Here is a 17,241-nt window from a genome sequence, read left to right on the forward strand (position 1 = left end):
AGTCTATGAATTTTGATAACTACATACGCACATATAGCAAACATCCTTATTAAGAAATAGAACATTTCCCACACCCCCGAAATTTCCCCTGTGCTCTCTTCCAATCAATCCCATCCTACACAGGTAGTCACCGTTCTGATTTCTAATACCACAGATTTGTTTTGTCTGTTCTTGGGCTTCATGTAGTATGTATTCATTTGCATCTAGCCTGTGACTCAACATAATGACTAGGAGATGCACCCATATTGTGTGTATCTGTAGTTTGTTCCTTTTAATTGCTGAGTAATATTACATTGCATGAATATACCACAATTTGTTTATCCATTCTCCTATTTAATGGCATGTGGGTTGTTAACAGTTTTGGGTTATTACGAGTGAAGTAGCTACAAACATTCATGTGTAAGTCTTTTTGCATACACATGCTTTCATTTTCTTTGGTAAATCTCTAGAAAGGATATTGCTGGGTAGGTGTATGTTTAACATTGTAAGAACTCCAAACATTTTTCCAAAATGATTGTACCATTTTACCTTCTCATCAGCAACATACAAGGATTCCAGTTATACCATATTCTTGCCAACATATAGTATCATCAGTATTTTTAATTTTAGCCATCTTAGTGGGTGTAAAGGGGCATCTCACTGAGGTTAAACTTTTATGTCCTTGATGACTAGTGATGTTAAACACCTTTTCTGGTACTCACTGAACTTTTGTAGTGTCTGTTCAAATCTTTCTGCTATTTTTAATGCATGATTTGTCTTATTATTAAATTGTAAGACTATTTTATATATGCTGGATACAAGTCTTTTTCCAGATGCATGCACGTGCACACACACACACACACACACACAGTGGTGGAAGGATAGACTATTGAGACAATCACTTTAACAGTGCCTTTTGATGAGCAGATGTTTTTACTTTTTTTGTTTTGTTTTGTTTTGTTTTGTTTTGTTTTTGAGGTGGAGTCTTGCTCTGTCACCAGGCTGGAGGGTAGTGGCACGATCTTGGCGCACTGCAATCTCTGCCTCCAGGATTCACGTCATTCTCCTGCCTCAGCCTCCCAAGTAGCTGGGATTACAGGCACGCACCACCACACCCAGCTAATTTTTGTATTTTTAGTACAGATGGGGTTTCACCATGTTGGCCAGGATGCTCTCGAACTCCTGACCTTGTGATCTGCCCCCCTTGGCCTCCTGAAGTGTTGGGATTACAGGCGTGAGCCACCGCGCCTGGCTGTTTTTACATTTTTTTTTATGATTAGTGCTTTTTGTATCCTTTCTAAAATATTATTTTCTGGGCATGAAGGTCATGAAGATATTCTCCCACATTTTAATTTAGAAAATTTATAGTTTCAGCTTTCATGGTTATGTTTATGATCCTTCTAAAATGACTATTTGTGCCTTGTGTAAGGTTGTGGTCAATGTTCATTTTACTTTTTCATATGGATATTTAGGTGTTTCAACACCAATTTTTGAAAAGACTTTCCTTTTCCCATTGACTTGCCTTGGCATCTTTGCCAAAAAAAATTGAGCATGTTTGTGTGGGTCACTTTTTGGAACTCTTCATTCTGTTGCACTGACCTATTTGTCTGTCCTTTCATCATTATCACACAGTCTTGATTACTGTAGGTTTAGAGTAAATCTTCAAATCAGCAGACAAGTCGAATCCTTTATTTTCTTTTTCAAGATTGTTTTGTCTCTTTTAGGTTCTATCCTCATATACATTTTAGAATCAACATGTCAACTTCTGAGAAAAAAAGGCTTTTTCTTGCCAATGAAGACATATTTGATGGTGATTTTATTGAATCTCTGGATCACTTTGAGGGAGAATTAATATCTGACTAATATTAATATTCAATACAGTAATATTGATAGTATTGGTCAGGCACGATGGCTCATGCCTTTGATCCCAGCACTTTGGAAGGCCCAAACGGGAGGATTGCTTGAGCCCAGGAGTTCTAGACCAGCCAGAGCAACATAGGAAGACCCGGTCTCTACATACAATTAAAAAATTAGCTGGGCAGGGCATGTGTGTAAGATCACTTGAGCCAGGGTGGTCGAGGTCGCAAAGGAGTGACCACAGCTCGCTGCAACCTTGACCTTTCTGGCTCAAGTGATCCTCGACCCAGCCTGGGCAATAAAGCAAGACCTTGCCTAAAAATAATAATAACATTGATAGTAGTGATAATAATATTGAATTTTTAAATACAAGATTGTGTGATACGTCTTCATTTGTCTTCTTTAGTTTCTTTCAGAAATACTTTGCAATTAGCAATAAGTGGTCTTACACATCTTTTGTTAAATTTATTCATGCATATATAAGTTTTAATGTTATTTTAAAAGTAACTTTAAAATATGATTTTCTAGTTTTTTGCTTCTAGTACATATAGATACTTATTTGTTATTTCTTCTCTTAAGGGGCATTTTTGAAAGCGGACTTGCTTGTGAAAATTTGACTTAGATGAACTTGGTGTTATCTAGCAAGTGAGAAAAAAATCCATTTGATTTTATAACCTAAAAGTTGGCTGAAATAGCGACATGATTCTTAACGTTATAAATCCTAAACACAAGGAATGGAGATGACTTTTTTTAGGTGAAGCCAGCATCCTCCACTTTCCCCACAGCAGCCAGTGTCATCTCTGACATCTACTTTCAGGAGCCTCCTGTTCGAGTTTCTGTTTCTCATATACATGTAGGACAAAAAGAAGGCTGTATTTTCATTAGTCACATATAACTGTCCATGTGGGTGACCGTGCAGTTCAGTGGTCTAATTCCCTAACCAAAGATGCCACTGTGGTACTGCATGTTTTTGTGACAGATTTAATTTTTAAGCACTGGGAAGCACACTGCAAATAATCATCTGAAACTATTCTGGCACATATCCGTGGATATAAAGTTTCTGGAAGCTAGAGTATGCAGCTATGCTTTTTAATTTCTTAAACAGATTAAGTGCAGATTTGATAACAAATGAACAGCAATAAATATGAAATTCTTTAAAAAAAAAAAAGCCCCAAAACACTTTATGAAATATTTAACTCTGTGGTCATGGTATTTATGATAATCTCACCTTGTACAACTTTGGAACTCCCTTCTAGAAGAAAACATATTGTTTATAGGTTGTGTATGCCTCAAAGACACCTGGACTTTCAAAAGTCTTCTTTCTTTTTTTTTATTTTTATTTTTTATTTATTATTATACTTCAGGTTTTAGGGTACATGTGCACAATGTGCAGGTTTGTTACATATGTATCCATGTGCCATGTTGTTTTGCTGCACCCATTAACTCGTCATTTAGCATTAGGTATATCTCCTAATGCTGTCCCTCCCCCCTCCCCCCACCCCACAACAGTCCCCTGAGTGTGATGTCCAAAAGTCTTCTTTCTTTTGGAATATAATCTCTGGGTGAGAAAGTGAAATTGTCAATTCCAAATAAGTTTGAATTTTTTGCCACATTCTCCTCTGAAGTGTAATCGTGTACTTATACTGCAAAATACCAAAGTTAGGAGCCATCAGGACTTTCCTAAATCAACTCCTACACCTTCCTTGGAGATATTGAACAGAATCACTGAAAATTCAATCCTTGAGATTCTCATCCATTTGACATACTCTCTGTTTAGGTGAACTGACCTTATATCCTCAAATAAGGTGTCCCACTAAATACTAAAGAAGACTTTCATTCTTTACAGTATAATTGTATAATTTGCTTCTTCCCATCATAAAATATCTACATGAAAACACCACAGAGAATTTATTATACTATTCTGTGAAGTAATATTCAGTGATTCACTTTTCATTCTCAGAGGTTGTATTGTTACTAGATACCTCAGCAAAGGCAAACTTGCAATAAGCCATCCATTCAGTCTGGTGATGTTTATTTAGCTTCTTTTAGTTTATCCTCTAGAGAAGCTTTTGATTCCTAAGAGACAGGAAACATAATTTCATCAGCAGGGATTTAGAGCAAATTAGGTTTAATAAACATAGAGTTGAAATTTTGCCATTGTACCTTCTAAATAGCCATTCCAATTTGCCAATACAGCATAGATTAGTTTGAGGATGATTTCAGACTCCCCTGTCGAGAGTTTTACATATGTAAAATCTCTTTAAGGTCAGAAGTTAAGTGTGCATAGTTACAAAAGGCTTTTGGCCTCATAGGGTAATAATACAATTTTATGGTCTAGGTTAAGAATGCTCTTCCTAGTTATTAAGACTGAAGAGTGCACCTTGGACCCAGAGAAAACCTGCCCAAAGAGTGAGAAATGTGGCTACTGTTCATATCCCAGCAGCAGAGCTGCCACAGGGAAGGCAGAAGATAAAAGTAAGAAAAAGAAAACAAAAAAGCTTCCAACAGACAATTCACACATGTCACAAAAATCCACCCTCCTGTGTCTGAAGTCACACATATGTCTCTGTATTTCTATATTTAGGCTTATCTTTGCAATATCTTTGATTGTAGAAGCTATAGAGCTTTTTATTCAAATGGGCATTTGCAAACGATATGTTTTCATTTATAATATACGTCACTTCAAATCATCCAGATAATATGAGCCCTCAGTCCACAAATGTATGTGATTTTGGAATTGTCAAATTAAAGCCTAATTTGATGACCAAATTTCCTTGTAAATGTAATTAGAAATACAAGGCATGAGGCAAACATACGGCAGCTCTAGCTGAGTTAAAACTATCTACACATCCTAAAACTTTTACTCCTTTTCATTTGAATCATCCATGTCTTATATTTAAATATGTATTTCATTGCCATCAACAATAGACTCATTCTCGTGTTGTGCTGAGCTCTCTTTAAAAATGTCACATCTTTATAGTTTTTATCAAGGTTTTTATGGAGAATGTCACATGTCCACTGCTGATGGAAGAAAGCCACACGAGCATTTGCAAAACTGGATAAATACGTTGTGCTTGAGCTTGTGCATTAGTGAAGTTACCATCAGTTGACATAATGCATAAGCCCCCATATCACAGTGGGTTGGTCATAAAGGGAGTTTATTTCTCTCCTACATGAGGTCTAAACTGAGTGCTTATGTCAAGTGGGGCAGCTCTCCTCTAAGTTGGAATTTGAGGACCCAGACTCCTTTCATCTTGTAGCTCTACTATCTTCAACTTGTGATTATTAAAGTCGCCGTGCTAATTTGCATCAAGCTGGTGAATGTGGAAATAATATGATGAATACGACATGTAAAGTTTTTATAGGCCTGGCTGGGAGCTGGCATGCATCACTTTTGCTCACATCTCATTGGCTAGAATCAGTCACGTGGGCACATGTAACTGCAAGGAGGTGGGAAATGTCATCCAGCTTGTGTCCAGGAGAACAGGGTCATGCTTATCATTAAAGATAGTTGTGTTAATTTCTTGTCATATCAAATTTAAAAGCTTAAGTGGAACTCTTTAATAAAAACAACTTTAATAGAATACAGGAGGGTGAAGATTATCTCTGGTTACACTAGACTTTCAAAGCTAAGCCTATTTAATTATGTTCTCTGACATTCTTTGAAGAAATTGCTCCTTTATAGGTGGCATGGTATGGTTAAAAATAAAAAGGGACCCAGATTCATAAGATCTGAATTGTTTATCCCCCGCGCTACAAATTGCTTGAGTGACCTTGAACAAGTCACTCTCTGGGCTTTGCTTTTTTCTCATCAGTAAAATTGGAACATTCGATTAGTTGATTGCTAGGGTTTCATCCAAAGGACATTCTGTTATTCACTGACTTTTTTTTTTGTTTCCCTGTTTTTATAATATATCTACAATTAGAAGAAGACTAAATGAATATTTAGTATGTTACTTATATTCTGTGATAGAGCTATTATTTCTTTCAGATTATAAGGCTTTTGTGAGTGTTTGATACAAGTTATTGCCTTTTATTTTCACTGTACACCAGGGATTTTAAAGATTTACTCTCTTTTTAAAGTTCCTCACTGCCTATTCTTTGTGGCACAAAGGTTAACAAGCATACCACTTTTGCCGATATCTACTCATTAAATCGTTACAATCTTAGGTTTGCAGGATAAACTGGGTCATGAAGCTTACTAGCTGTCATCCGTGAGGACAGTGAGTGAGGAATTGAACTTGGGTCTTTTCAACTCCCTGCTGTCAAATTGCCTGTAGACAATAGATGGGATATTGCTTAACATTAAAATGTTTCCTGAAGGTCCTTGCCTTCTCTATGTCCAAAAACATCATAGAAAACAGATTTTCACAGCGAGAGTTCTTCATTTTTTCTCTAATTTATTTCTTCTTACACGGGTATAAATATGTGTGTATATATATTTAAAATAACCTACATGCTCTCCAATTTCCTTCTCCCTTGAGCATATTTTTGAAGCTGTGATATTCTCAATAGGGGAATGGATAGGATATTTTTTCCAACTTAATTCCTCCAGACTTTTTTTATTCTGCCTAATTCTTTACAAGAGCCTATGTTCCCATGTTAAAAAATTTATGTAGGACCAGACCTGGAAGTTCTCCCACAGAGTGGCAGAAGATGACATGCTGGCATGCTTCATTTTCTTGATAGAGATTATACGATCAAGGTTTATCCACCTTAAAACATTTTCATTTTTGTGAGTAGGGAAACACCAAAATCAACACATCACAACACAAAGACTTAAGGGTCTGTTTCCTCTTGCAGGATAAGTATCATAATAAGAGGCCAGGGCCTTTCCCTTCAAAATTTCCCAAGAGTAGATATTTCTTTAATTCCCACTTGGCTCACGGGAATGTAGATCTGGCCAAATACCTGGTTCCATGTTGTCTGTTTTTATCTAAGAACTTCAAAACACTCTGCCAATGCCGATTCATTCCCATCACACTTATAAGAAGTAATATTGTCCTCATTTTGCTAATGGGAAAACTGGGGCACGGAGAATGTAAGTGACAAATTCAGAGCGTGTGTTGAAGCACAGAATTGTACCCAGGGCTCTAGAGAGCCAGACTCCTGCTCTAACAACTAGATAAGACTTCCTCTGAGGCTGTGGATAGGGCTGACGTTTTTTTAAATGACGGTTTATTTTACTTTTAAGGCACAGAGAGACTGCTGAAGAGACAAGGGGATGAAAAAAATTTAATAAGAAGTCTTACTTAGAACGTTGAATGATGCATATTGTTAGAACTTGAAAATATCTCCCACCTGTAACAATTCAAGATGCTGAAAAGCTGTGAAACTATTAACCAGCAACAAAATAGGAAATGAAAAATATTCATGGGGATTTTTAAAAATAGAAATATCTTGGTCTAAATGCTAAATTTGAAAATGAAACCATCCCAGGTTCTTTTAAATACGTCTTCATTACTGATTCTCACCAATACAAACATATTTGGATGCTTTCAACTAGACACGTTCTCTGCGCCTATCTCTCCATCGGGATATTCCTAGTGTGACCTTTGTCATCTGATACTTTCATATGGACAAGCTAGGCTGTGTACTAAACAAAAACCAAAATATGCCAAATGTGATGAACCGTTTCAGTTTTGAAAACATCAGCTTAGGTAAGCTTTCTCAACAATAAGACATTAATAATCATCTGTGCATGATATGAAGCAACTTTTAATGATTGATGAATAGCTCTCTGATGCAAACAATGATAACAATGAATGTACATGTTCGTTGTTGTGTAGGCAGATAGAGAGATCGTGATCCAAATAAAAATTACCCTATAATTAATAAACAAGCACATGCAAAATGCAAATGTGCCTCTAGCCCTTAGAGCCAGTGAAAGTATAAAGTTTGGTAAGTATTTTTAATTTTACTGAGAGCAATCACTTATAAGATGAGAAATGAGAGACAAAAGAGTGGCTTTGTCAGAAAGAATGTACTTTAAAAAACTTGCCCAACGAAATCATGCAAGTAGGCAGGTTTTCATGGACCCCTGGCTGAAAAAAAATATTCTGAGCTTCAAGAGAATTAGGCAATCTACTCGAAATACATATTATGCTTCGTTTCTCTTAGTTTTCTTTTCATTAGAAAACCTATATTAACTGAGAAGTTCTGAGTTAGTCTCTTGAAAGGCTGATACTTGTGCCCTTTGATTGTGAAAGCTGTTAGAGGAAGTGATAGCTTAGGCCTGGGTGACCATGAGAAGCATGGGGCGGTGAGGTCCATACAAAGAGTGGGGACCAGTAAGACTTGACGAATGTTTATGGGACTTTTCAAATCCATCGGGAAGAAAGAGGATACAGAACACAGCTGTTGGAATGATGCATAGAATTGTAAACCTTTTAGTAATTGTGTCATTGCCAAACTGTATTTTCTCCTTGCTTTACTCAGTAAAGTTCTACACAGTCCAGAGGAGCTCAATATGTAACAATGATAAAAATGATGGGACTTACAAATTGACAGTGAGTTATGTTGTGGCAAAAGCAGTGTTTCTCAAAGTGTGGTCCCTGAACCAAGAGTATCAGCACCTGAGGATGTGTCAGAAATGCAGTTTCTTGGGCCCCAACCCAGACCTACTGAATCAGGAACTCTGGGAATAAGGCCCAGCAATTTTCATTTTAGCAAAACTTGCAGGTGATTCTGACCCACGTTAAAGTTTGGGAAGCACTGTTAAAAGAATCGAGCAGGACTCATGGAGAGCCAAACCAAATGGGATCTTCTTTAGGTTTAAGTCTTGGGATAAAGGCTGGGGTAAAGGTTCTTTATGTGTAGATACAGGCATGGTCTAAGGACCAGCTACACTAATTTTGAAAGGTCTTTAAATCAAATGCAAATTTGCATTCATTATTCCTCCTTGACCATTTTCCTGAGGTACACTCAGGGGTTAAGTGGTGGTGAGCCAGGAGCAACCCAAACCGACTTCCCAGAATGCCCAGCATAAAGACAACAAGCAGGGTCTTTGGCAACTTTTTTCTTGTTAAGGCAACCATGTCCCAACAAGAACACCTCTCAATTTCCTTTCTAGCTGCTACTGAAGCCAGAATTACACATGTGAAATGGACTAAGTATGTCTGGGTTAGACAAAGGGAGGTTTAGCAAGTCACATTTTAAACACTGTTTGGAGATTACCAATCCTTCAAATATTAGAATATCACATCCAATGTGAAATCTCTGTCTTACAGAAAGAGTCTGTGCTATAAATTTAAAATTACCCTAATATTAATAAGCCATTTTTGCATCTCTCTTCATTGGTATTTTTTTCAGTGTTATCTTTGTCATTGCTGCAGAAAAATGCAGAAAAGAGCGATAACTATGACAGCACAAAGGTGCTGTTGAACAACCAATATGGGAGAGAGTCTGGAGTCTGCACCGTGACAGGTATTGGCTTATGGAGCAAAGGATCGGTGTTGCCTTAGGAAAGGGACAGTGTAGTCTGGGCAGGAGAGGCCTTGGGAAATCAGGGAGGTGGTGATTTGTCAATGGGTGTGATGATTTGGTGCCTACGTGCTTCATGACAGCCCTTACACAAGAGAAAGAAAATTGGCACTATTTTTTTAAAAGTACCATAGGATTAAAAGACTATCAATATTGACATTTCAGCCCCACAGGTCTCTGTGTGCTATTTCTTTGATGGGGTCTGAGTATAGCCTGGATGGTCTTTGCCTTTGTTTGGCAAGCTGTTTTCTCTTATCACAACAATAATTACATTGTATTATAGGTATTTGTTTATTTGTCTTGGTCTTCCATTGGACTGTAACCTTCCAGAGCACAAGAGCTCACTATTTCTCTCTCCTTTCCTTCCTTTCTTCTTATATTGTCGTGGCATCTAGAGTACGTGGTATTGGTAGGTAATCAGTAAATGTATTTGAATGAATAAATAAATGAATGAACAATTGCAAAATGACTAGCTCTGCATGCTAAGAGCTGATAGGCAAGAGATAAACAGGAGAGGCCTCTCATTCCATCACAAGACTGGCTGAGTCTAGGTTCTGGATGACACCATGGAGAAAACAAAACAGATTCCCCGGGGTTTCTGTGGGATACAGAGGCAAGTAACAGAAACAAGGAGAATCAGTTCTGTAGGAGCTGGGACCAGAAAGGGCATCTTGTTTGGGGTGTCAGGACACTTCAGAAAGGAGTGGGGTTCAGTTGAAACAGAACATGGGACTTGTGGGAGGTGGCAGAGTGGTAGGCAGAAAAAAAATATGCATGCCTGTCTTCCTTAGGTGCCTTGTAGAGTTCACAAGAAAGCTCGGTTTGAGTAGGGAATAGTGTGGTGGAGTCACAAAGAAGCTTGAGGAAAGACATGTTTGGGCCAGGGACAAGCTAGACTCAGTGGGGACAGTCACAAATAATTGAGAACATGGTGTCTTTAAAAATAACACTCAATTGAAGATAGAAAGAGTCTGCGTGTGCACTAGTCACCTGTTAGTCATTTATCTATATAACACTGATTCTCTTAGAAATCATCCTGTTTGTAATATATTTTGTTATATTACAAACAACTGACCTAATAGAGAAGTATTTATCAACTCTGAGTAGGAGTGACTTGAATATCATAGTCAATTATTGAATGTTTGTTGAAAGAATGTATGAATCATGGCAAAGGTTGTATGTGCCTACTAAGACGAGCCCAATAATCTCAGGGTGGTAGTGGGTTTTATCACCTATCAGCCAGCGGCCCTAAATGCCCCAGGTGACTAAGTCAGAGAAAACAAAACAGTAAAGCAGGAAACTTTTGACTAGTACCAGGAAGCACTCTTTGCCATGAGTCTGGTAAAACATAGAAATTGGCTACCGAGAGAGCTGCTGCTCACTGTCTACGAATATATCAAAGAGGATAAAAGACTTCATTGATTCTGAAGAGTTTGTTGTGTTCTTAGCTTGGAGGCAGGACTCTGGTGCACTCCATTTGGAATTGAGATGTTTTTCCAGACCTCTGGGATCACTCTCATTCATCGTATGGTTTCTTGTCGCTTGCCTCCTTCCTCTCAGCCTCACCTTTATTTCCTGCTCTTTCTCCTCTTTTCCTTCTCAATAATAGCCGTGTCTCTGACCTTCTGTTTCTTTCTCGCTACGACCCTTAAGTGTTCCCAGACTTCTTTCTCTGTGGTAGCTGTTTTGGGGAATGTGGCAACTGGTCTAGCTATGCCCCAACAGCAGCCACTGGTGATGGAGCTTGTGAAATATGCTTCAAAGAGCCTGCTCACCCTGGGGCTGGAGGACAACACTAGGTTGGGCTTTGGCAGGTGCAGCCCAGAGGGGGCTGGCAACGCAGAAGGCAGCCTACACCAACCAGTAGGAGTGGCTCTGGGCCACTTCCCAGAAAGGGACTTCTACCAACTCAGACAATCGAGTCAATGGGTCCACCCACCACAGGCAAAATAGATTGCTTCCATTGTTTGCAAGCAGAGTTGAGCAATGGGAATGGAGGGAGCACCTGGGCAACAGGAGATGCTGGTTTTCAGTGTTTATTCATTCTTCCATTAGTGCCCCTGGGTCCTTCTGCTGTCACTCTACTCACAAGAATCCAGTGCCTTCCTGCTTCCTTGGGTGCATCAGGCCCACTTTCCTCCCCATCACTTTGGCTTTTCCTCTTGGGACAGTGCCTCATGCACTGAACGCATTCATCATCACCTCTCCCCTTCCCTCTGTCATTCAAACTCATCAGTCTGTGTCCTCTTTCCATAGTGCCTGCTCTTTCAGGTGAATTACTTTGAGGATTGGGCTCTGAATCTTTTGTCTTTGTGTTCCCTACACTACCCAGTACCAGGAAAACTGAAGGTACTCAATACATGTGTTTGTTAATTTCAAGGTTATTGAAATTACATTGCTGTTATCACCTCACTTTTTCTTTCTGATATATACTAGAAAGAGAACTGGCCACAGAATTAGAATACTGCAGCTGAGTGGTCCTGGTTCCATCTTTACTACCCGTGAGTCCTTGGGCAAGTTGCTTAACCTTTCTGAATTCAGTTTCTGACTGCAACACAAGAATTAGAGCAGTTTTCTGTTTTACGTCTCATAATATTGTTAAGATTAAATGACAGCATATGGGCAAAAGAGTTTTATGATAGCAAGAGATATATGTTTAGATTACTTCTTATGGTATAACCAGTTTGAGTTAATGACTGACAATAGCTTAAAATATTCCTCTTCTAAGATAACTTGCATGCTTGGATTATGAGGACATTATTTTAAAAATCTAATTCCATTCAGTGAGAAATTATTAAATGTCTATTATGTGTCTTGCAATTTTATATACATTGTGGAGGTTTTGAGACAGGTAGAAGAAATGGTTGCTTTCTAAGAAATCATGACATAATTAGAACGGGCTATACCAGACTATAGTGAGCTGCTCACGTGGGATTTAATACATGTTTCCAAGACTTTGGAACTAGGTTTCTTAGGCCAGTAAAATTGAAAAAGAAAAAAAATAAAGGGAGACCAACATTGACTTGCCAATTTTTAACTTTTCTCATCTATTCAACAGTTTGAAACTTATATTTGGAATTTGTATGTAACAGCATAGAGAACTATAACACCAATAGAAATCTATAAAAAGTTAAAATTTGATTCATGGGAACTTTACGAAAAATATAAGCTACTGCCCTCATCTTTCTCACTTTACTTTGAGCCACTCTGCAAGTTTATGGACCAGGAAGTGGGTACTACTACGTGAGCACACAGAACACCTGACTGGAGTTGGCTTCCTTGCTCTGATACTGTTTGGTTTTCTTTTTTTTTTTTTTTTTTTGAGACGGAGTCTCGCTCTGTTGCCCAGGCTCACTGCAAGCTCCGCCTTCCAGGTTCACGTCATTCTCCTGCCTCAGCCTCCCAAGTAGCTGGGACTACAGGCGCCCGCCACCACGCCCGGCTAATTTTTTGTATTTTTAGTAGAAACGGGGTTTCACCATGTTAACCAGGATGGTCTCCATCTCCTGATCTCATGATCCGCCTGCCTCGGCCTCCCAAAGTGCTGGGATTACGGGTGTGAGCCACCGCGCCCGGCCTACTATTTGGTTTTCACAAAGTCGGTGTGAGACTCTGTGCAAGGCCCTGAAACTCTGTAGGCTCCATTTCCTCTTTTGCGAAATAGGGATTGGCCTAGAACCTGTGCAGCCCAACACCATGGGCTCTAGCCACATGCAGTCATTGAAATTTAAATTAATTCACTTAAATAAAATATAAAATTTAATACCTTAGTTACACTTGCCACATTTCAAATGCCTAATAGACACATATGACTAATGATAATCATACTAGACCACACATATTTAGACCATATCCAGCATTGCAGAAAGTTCTGTTACATAATGCTGGACTAGATGATTTCTAAAGTTTTTTTAAATTTTAAAATTCTAAGAGGTTTTGGTTACGTATAGTCCTGCTTAGCGTCTGAGTCATGGGGTGGCTTCAAAATAGTGAGGTTATAAAACAGTCCCTCAACTGTCTCTTAAATCTATATGATGACGATAATCATTTAACTCCAATGGATGGCATGGATACCAATTGTTGCCTAAGAAGTGTTGATTTTATTGTAAATGTTAAGCAGTTTGGTTAAACCAAAGTCTCACATTCAGCCTTCTGTATCTATCTCAAAGGTTGTCCTCCATTTGAATACCCATTTTTCCAATCCCTACCAGGTATTTCTTTCTTTGCTTTCTTTGATCTGAGATTAATCTCCCTTAACATTTTCACAATCTTATGGGAAAAACTAATCTAAATGATAAGTAGTTTCTTTTTTCTTCTTCAATCTACCATAAAATTGCCAATGTGTTTTTAAAACCACTATTTTTATAGAACTTGTGTAAACACTGTTTTGGACTCCATCTGTTAAATCGGTCCCAGCCGCTAACAAGTATTGTTTGTGAGATGTGCCATCATTGGTGATGTGGATGGGGTACAAACTGAGATGGCTTGGCAACATGCAGCGCCACATAAATTAAGCCATTGTCATTGCTGTTAAGGAAAAGCACCAATGCCATTTCAGCTCTGTGCACAACTGAAGATGGAAGGAAAGCACCCAGCATTTGCTTTCTGAATCTTAAAGAACAAAATCATGAAAAAATACTAAAGTAGTTCCAAATTTCCAAGATATTTTTAAAAAGTAAGAAATCTATGAGAGAGAAAGAGAACTCATTTCTAAAAATAACTCGACAAACGCTATCACCATGATAATGACAATTGCTGAAGATCAGAGCCTATCCAGTCAGCATCCTTTTTGAAACTTTTTCTCTGAGCAAGCAGAAGTTACAGAGCCCAACGCCACTGTCTTTTCCACGTTGAAGCAACTATAATAAGACAAGTAAAATCTGAAGATACCTGGTTATTATAAATATGAGGCAATACCGGCCAACAGAATTGACGATAATATTCAGTGAGATCCAAAGACTAATCTACCCAGCTTTATAAACTGACAAACTCTGACCTTCTTGCCTGCTCAGAGACTCTGCTTCTTGTCAGTTACGCGGTGTTGCCCTTATTACCATATTGTCCGTGTACTACGCTTACAGCGGAGAAACTCTGCCCCTGGAGTGGGCTTGTGTCAACATTTTTATTGCAAATTCCCATTTTCTGGTCATTAAAAAGCTTTCGGCACAGAAGTAACTTTGCAAGAGTTCGAACTTTGAAAGAATTCATTTAATGGCTTAAAAATAACACTTGGGCCACACCCATAATTTAAAATGTTCTAGCTGGCTTTGTGGCCTGGGCTTTTTCAAAATGTGTAAACTGAAAATATGAAGGGACTTAGGACTTGGAGCAGTTCCAAAGATTGGTTTTTAGTGTTTGTTGAACTGGAATGAAGTTCCTTAATGGTAAGCTTTTCTTGCAGAAATGAAATTGTAGGATCACATTAGTCAGAATGCTGTCTAGCTTCCACTGGAAAGGGGTCCCTCAATAACTTCCTCACAGGGTTATGAGGGAAGAATGGCTGGGCCTAGGCCAGGCTACATAATTTGGGGTCCCCAGTGCAAAGTTAAAATGTGGGACTCCTTGTTAAAAAAAAATTCAAGACAGTGACAGCAGAGAATTACATTGAGTGCCAGGCCTAAGTGTGGAGCCCCAAGAGACTGCGGGGGTTGCATGCCCAGGAAGCTGGTCCTAACTGGGCCTTTTCCCCACCTCCCTCCCTCCCTCCCTTCCTTTTTTTTCCTCTCCCCTCTTCCCTCCCTTCCCTCCTCTTTCCCTTTCTTTTTCTTCCCCTTCTCTCTATTTCTCTCCCATCCCCTCCCCTCCCCTCCCCTTCCTCTCCTCCTCCCTCCTGGTCTCCCCCTTCTTTCCCCTCCCTCCCTTCCTTCCTTCCTTCCTTCCTCCCTCCCTCTCTCCCTCCCTTCCTTCCTTCCTTCCTTCCTTCCTTCCTCCCTCCCTCTCTCCCTCCCTTCCTTCCTTCCTTCCTTCCTTCCTTCCTCCCTCCCTCTCTCCCTCCCTTCCTTTCTTCTCTTTCTTTTTTCTTTTTCTTTCTTTCTTTCCTTCTTTCTTTCTCTTTCTTTCTTTCTTTCTTTCTTTCTTTCTTTCTTTCTTTCTTTCTCTTTCTCTCTCTCCTTCCTCCCTTCCTTCCTTCCTTCCTTCCTTTCTTTCTCTCTCTCTCCTTCCTCCCTTCCTTCCTTTCTTCCTTTCTTCCTTCCTTCCTTTCTTTCTTTCTCTTTCTCTTTCTTTCTAGTATTCTCCAGGTATGATAAGAATGTTTATTGCTGTTTCTAAAGCATTGTTATTAAGCGTTATTGATTTAAAAATGCTGTTTAATAACAACAAATAAAACACTTAAGAGATGATTTTCAGCTGGGCACGGTGGCTCACACCTGTAATCCCAGCACTTTGGGAGGCCGAGGCGGGTGGATCGTGAGGTCAGGAGATCAAGACCATCCTGGCTAACACAGTGAAACCTGTCTCTACTAAAAATACAAAAAATTAGTCGGGCGTGGTGGCAGGCACCTGTAGTCCCAGCTACTAAGGAGGCTGAGGCAGGAGAATGGCGTGAACCCAGGAGGCGGAGCTTGCAGTGAGCCGAGATGGCGCCATTGCATTCCACTCCAGACTGGGCGACAGAGCGAGAATCCGTCTCAAAAAAAAAAAAAAAAAAAAAAAAAAGAGATGATTTTCTAAAACTTGTAAAATGTTTTCATATCTATTTTCAAATAAGATCTTTAAAATAATTTGATGGGGCTGTTAGGCTAAAATAAGCCCATTTTTCAGATTAAGGAATTACGTTAAGGCTCCACTGTAAGGTTAACTGATTTTCATAAAGCTTTATGGGTCTTCATTGGTAGAACTAGGATCACAATTTCATTCTCTTGATACTTAATCCTGTTTTGAGTAAAAGGATGTCAGATATCACAAAGTTTAAGTATGAAAAGGGAGGAAACCTTGGACCAAGAAATAAAGGAACTACTATGAAATGAGGCTTTTTTTCCCTTTTTTCATAATTCTAGGATTGGGCCGAACTAACAGTGTCTGCAAAAACTTTAAAAGATCATTTTTATAAAACTCGTTTTGCTCCAGAAGACCACTCCTATAGTCTGGCTGAATCTGTGTGATATGAGCTTGTGCTGTAATTGGGCTTGTTTACAACTTGATAGACCAAAGAAGTGGAAAGGGCTAGCCATGGACTGCTATTCAGTACGAAGCAAAAGTTCAGGAGAAACTAGATAACAGACTTGAGGTTTGAGGCTCATATTTGCTCACTGAAATAATATTATGGGTCCTGCATTTCTCAGTGCATTCCAAGGGTTGTTAATAATGTCTTACTTTAAAAAAGAAGCAGCAGCTCTTTTTGGTAAATTAAGTTTGGGGAAACAATGACTTTGATAAAGTTAAACAACTTTGGGACATCTCAAACCTTTAATGAGCTCTGTGACTTGTGATTCCCCAAAGGGGTGTATAGCTTTCTAAACTTACTTGACCACAGAACCATCTGAGCTTTTTTTTTTCTTCCAAAGAATCTCAAGGGGCTAGTGCTCCATGGAACATGCTTTGAAAAATGATGCCTTCGATTGAAGAACTGACATCATTGATTATAGTCCTGTGGTGAGTTGAACTGTGACCCTCAAAAGATATGTCTTCAGAACCTCAGAATGTGACTGTATTTGGAATAAGGATCCAAATGTAGATGTCATTTTTGTAAGGAGCTCAAGACGAGACTATCCTGGATTTAAAAACTTTAGAGTGAGCCTTAAATTCATTGGCCAATGCCCTTATAAGAGAAAGGAGAGAGAGATTTGAGACACAGAGACACATAGATAAGAAGGCCATGTGATGATAGAAGCAGAGATTGGAGACATGTTGCCACAAGCCAAGGAAGGCCAGGAGCCAACAGAAGCTGGGAGAGGCAAGAAAACATCCGCCACTAGCACCTCT

At 39.0% G+C, this 17,241-nt stretch overlaps 1 long non-coding RNA gene across 1 annotated transcript in view; it reads left to right on the plus strand.

Annotated features, from left to right (window-relative positions):
- LOC134734623 (uncharacterized) overlaps positions 1-17,241 on the plus strand; it is a 75,548-nt gene that overhangs the window by 51,445 nt on the left and 6,862 nt on the right. Inside the window, exon 2 of the long non-coding RNA XR_010117753.1 lies at positions 16,824-16,911. This is a non-coding gene — a long non-coding RNA (uncharacterized lncRNA). The remainder of the gene's footprint in view (positions 1-16,823; positions 16,912-17,241) is intronic.

This window comes from Symphalangus syndactylus, chromosome 12 (assembly GCF_028878055.3).
Source record: "Symphalangus syndactylus isolate Jambi chromosome 12, NHGRI_mSymSyn1-v2.1_pri, whole genome shotgun sequence".
NCBI lineage: Eukaryota > Metazoa > Chordata > Mammalia > Primates > Hylobatidae > Symphalangus > Symphalangus syndactylus.